This window comes from Chenopodium quinoa, unplaced genomic scaffold, assembly GCF_001683475.1.
Source record: "Chenopodium quinoa cultivar QQ74 unplaced genomic scaffold, ASM168347v1, whole genome shotgun sequence".
In the NCBI taxonomy this organism is placed as follows: domain Eukaryota; kingdom Viridiplantae; phylum Streptophyta; class Magnoliopsida; order Caryophyllales; family Amaranthaceae; genus Chenopodium; species Chenopodium quinoa.
Window position 1 is genome coordinate 490848 of NW_018745403.1, and position 4594 is coordinate 495441.

General features: G+C 35.0%; 1 long non-coding RNA gene across 1 annotated transcript; it reads right to left on the reverse strand.

Annotated features, from left to right (window-relative positions):
• Nucleotides 1-338: 338 nt before the first annotated feature.
• Nucleotides 339-4145, reverse strand: LOC110713024. The gene is made up of 4 exons (XR_002509743.1): nucleotides 2817-4145; nucleotides 1272-2179; nucleotides 954-1103; nucleotides 339-878 (listed from the first exon to the last, which is right to left on the reverse strand). It is a non-coding gene; the product is annotated as an uncharacterized LOC110713024 (long non-coding RNA).
• Nucleotides 4146-4594: the final 449 nt, after the last annotated feature.

Sequence of the window (4594 nt, forward strand, 5' to 3'; positions counted from 1 at the left end):
GAAATGGAAAAAAAGCAGATACAACAATGAGCGCAAAGTCGAGACTTGAAACCAAGGGAGGATATGTCTATGAAGATGTTTGTTGTAAAATCAAGAGATGCGCGTCTTTGCTGGAGTTACTAATCACTGGGGTTCTATGAAATCTCCTTCTTGATGCATGCTGCATTAAGATTTCAATATCATTACAATGTGATGGTCGTTTTTCATGAATGACAAAGGTAACCCAGTGTAAAACTATGACATTCTCACAATTCAACAGACATGTGAATGAGAATGGTTAACTAAACGATCAGTCACCCACAAGTATAGAAAAAAATATAGAGCGCAGAGAGAAAAGCTTCCACAACATTTTTAAAAAAGAAATTAGCCATTCATGCATCCTACAGCAACATCTTGCATTCTTCCAGTTTTAACAATCCGTAGAGAAGTTGTGATATTTCAACACAATACAATAAAACTCTCTGCAAGCGCTCTCAAATTAGGTGACTGTCAAGCACAATTCACTAATTCAGGTAGCAGCGATTTTTAATAACCCTCCCAGCTGCAGCAACCATTGCAGATTAATAATAGCACCTTACTAAACAATGAGCTTATGTGCCCCAAACACTGATCTTAGTGAGAGGAATACCAAAGAATATTTTCTCATAGAATTAAACATCACAAGTCCCTGAAGCTGTAGGACACATCATTAACTTCTCCATCACTTCTTCGTCCAGTCCACGAGAATCAATCATCATTCGCTCCAACACTTCGTCATCATTTCCTGCTAACCATTTAACTCCAATTATCCGGAGATTTTCTGACAAACAAAGAGGAACTTCATCTGGTGGAATCCACACGCATGGTTCACGTTCCTCAAGGTCACTATTCATCATTTCCTGCAAGACTAAGAATTAGCTTCATTTCACCTTCAAATATTAAAAAGGGCAATAGCAACAAGTTAGGATACTGACCAAAACCAAAACAAGAACTTTCAACTTGGGAGCAGAATGGAGCACTCTTGGGAAACAGATCCAACCAAATAATTCATCGGTTAAGTGTATTTCTTACATCGTCAAATTAAAAAATGTGGGCCACGTACAGCTGAGAGCTGATCCGAGAACCTTCACAAAATTATTAAAAAAAAAAAAAATTTACAAAGTAAATACAATCAAACTTAATAACCAATGGTACCAATAATAATCATGCTCTATTGCACATAACAAGTGGAGCTAAGTTAAGAATAGAAATTAAATACTAGGTGCAAAAAGAAAGTATGGAAAGAATCTTACAACTGTAGTGTAAAAATGTAATATCATCAAATCCGTAGCAGCAATCCCATTTAAAAGCTCAAGAAACCTTTTTTTTTGCTTAGGCTTTAAACCTTCAACAGCCAAGGGGTCATACATGATATCAACATGATGAACTTGTGATAGATTTTTCACCACAAATCGAGACAACGAGTTATCCTCTATTTCCAGGTATTCAAGATTGGGTGTATCAATGGTAATATCATACTCATCACCTCTTTTATACTCAAGAAACAGGCTTAGTTTTTTAAGTGGGAACGCATATATCAATATTTCGTACTTTTCCAAAATCTAGGAGGTCAGTAAGGGACAGTTCTTCCAATATTGGACAGGAAGACAAAAGCTGATGCATAACCCTATCCTGATTAGGGAGTATAATTTCGAAACCAAGTGATTTAATATGAGGAAAACAAACTATTGACTTGGGTATGCGTATATCAAAACATGAATCTAGCTTAAGCACTACCAACGTGCTGCAATCAAGAATGCATTCTGGCAGGGGAGGTGCAGGTAAATCTGGAATTTATTTTCGAAAGTAGAGGAATAGCTTTTCAATTTTACAGCTAAGAGCAGCGGAAACCCACGCATTCATACGTGTTAAGCCTATTTCATCTCAACAGGAAAGGTCAATTGAAAAAGAGTTAATAGATTTACAATTGTCAAGCACATGCTCCACAAGGTTTGCAAATCTATCAGGATTAGACTCACCACCCTTTAAGCAAATACTATGAATATCTTTCCAAAGATACTTCCACCTTGAAGACAAAATGCTAGTTCTAATTGCCTCATTTGTTGGAAGGAAAGAAATGATGTGTGCAACTACATGGTCCGGTAAATTACTAAGTATGTCTAATTGTTCGACTTGATTTTCCCTTTCCATCTCACCTTTCCTGCATAAAAGACCGCTTGTACATCAGCTCTTGTCACCAATAAAAATCAATCATGAAAAATACAACTCATCCATTAAATGCTAAAAGTTAAATAAACAATAAGCATCAACATGTTCAAATCCAGTCAAAATGCTCACAAATTAAACCATAACAAGAAGTATCAGTTCTTATTATTAAATCAGCAAAAAAAGAACTATAAATATCAGATGAATTTGCAAGAAATGAAACTCACTATTGAATTCCAACAATATGCTCAAAACAATTTGACAATGGCAACAACAAAATCAGTTATCGGCAATCTATTACGATTCTCATAAGTAGGAACATTTGAGTCTAATAAAATAAAAAAAAGGTGTAAATTTCTTAGATTAACCATGTATTTTGTCAAATACTAGTGAGCAATTTGAAGAATAATATGCCGAACGTAGAAACAAAGTAAATTCATCGAAATGAACATGTTAATTGAACTGGAAAAAATCAAATTAAATAACTTGATTGGATTAATTGTTCCCCAAATCAAAAACCCTGACCTTTTAGACTTAATTTGCATGCATAAAACAAGTAGCAATAACATCAAAAACACAATTGGAAATATGATTAACAGAAAAGAAAAAAAAATAAAATTGAAGAATCATACCTGGGTAATTGATGAATGTAGATGATTTTTACATGAATGAACTTTGAGGTAATTCAGGAGTAAGTGTGAGATGTGCAACTGCATATTTTACTTCTCGAACCAAAAATATTTTTTGATTTCCTGGTAAATCTAAAAAATAGAGAGGTCTCAAAACTCAAAATTGGCCCAGCCCGAAATTTACCGGCTTTGGGCAGATTTTTGGGCTATTCTGGGCTTTTTTTTTTTTTTTGAAAGAACAGTAGCGGCAGCATATTAAGTTACATCAAATTCTACAAGAGTGCTAATCCCCTGCGGTATATTAGAGTTTGAATACATTTTGTATTAAATAGCAAAGTAAGTATTTAAAACTATATATAGAGAAAGCAAGCTACGGTAAAGCCTACAATTAAGGCTAGAATTCAGTAACAACCTAAAATATAATTGACCGTGAATAATAGTCAAAAAAGAATGAAAACAGAGGTCATAATTAAGGAAAGAAGATAACTACAGCTATTAACAAGGAGATATGATTATCTCTTAACATACCCCCGCAAGATGGACGGTCGCAAGACAATACCAATCTTGGAGTATAGGTTGCTGAACCGGGAAATAGCAAGGGGTTTAGTCCAGGCATCTGTTATTAAGGGTTTGGCTGGGTCAGCATGGTTGGGAATGAGAGCTTCGGTATTCATGGTTATGGAGGATTTTTTTTTTTTTTTTTTTTTTTTTTTTTTTTTTTTTTTAAAAAAAAAAAGAGAGTAGTGGGTGGTTTCTCCATAAGAGTTTGGAAAAATAAGTTTATGCTTGACAAGACTAGGTAGATAAACTACGGGTTGTCAAAGATGGTTTTGTTTCTCCATAAAGGGTGTGGAGAAAAAATAAATAAATTGATAGTTAGTTATCCTTGGTAGAGAGACTACATGGTGCCGAATTATGGATTTGTTTCTCCGTAAGGGGTTTGGAGAAAAAAAATGATAGTTGGCTATCCTTGGTAGAGAGACTACTTGGTGCCGAATTATGAATTTGTTTTTCCGTAAGGGATTCAGAGAGAAAAAAAAATTTAATAATTGGCATTCCATGGTAGATAAACTACGTGGTGCCGAATTAAAAATTAGCTTTGCAAGCATTCCATGATAGATAAACTACAGGGTGCCAAAGAGGGATTGTTTCTCCATAAGGAGTTTGGAGCTATCCGAGAGGGAAGTTGAATATGGTCACCATCATTTGTCTGCGTTGACAAAGTGTTTTGATGGTGTAGCCATGATAGTAGCGGAAGCGGAAAAAAAAGTTGGATCAATAGCTCATGATACCATATTAGAGTTTGAATACATTTTGTATTGAATAGCAAAGTAAGTATTTACAACTATATAAAGAGAAAGCAAATAACCTACCAAAGGAAACTAAGCTACGGTAAAGCCTACAATTAAGGCTAGAAATCAGTAACAACCTAAAATATGATTGACCGTGAATAATAGTCAATAAACAATGAAAACAGAGGCTATAATTAAGGAAAGAAGATAACTACAGCTATTAACAAGGAGATATGATTATCTCTTAACACGGTATAGAATCAGCAAAAGCAGAAAATACATGCTCCCTTTCATCAGGATGGACCAACCTAGTAGCAAGGCGTGCTACTGTATTCCCACATCTCTTAATATGTTCACTTGAGAAAAATTCAAACGCAATTGTCTTCTTCTTTCTCAAAAAATCTTAACGTTCTTCCCACGCTTTCCCACTTTCCTTTTTCTTAGTTTTTAGAGGCCACGGGCAAGATGTGGCTAAGCGAGTCCAGCCAT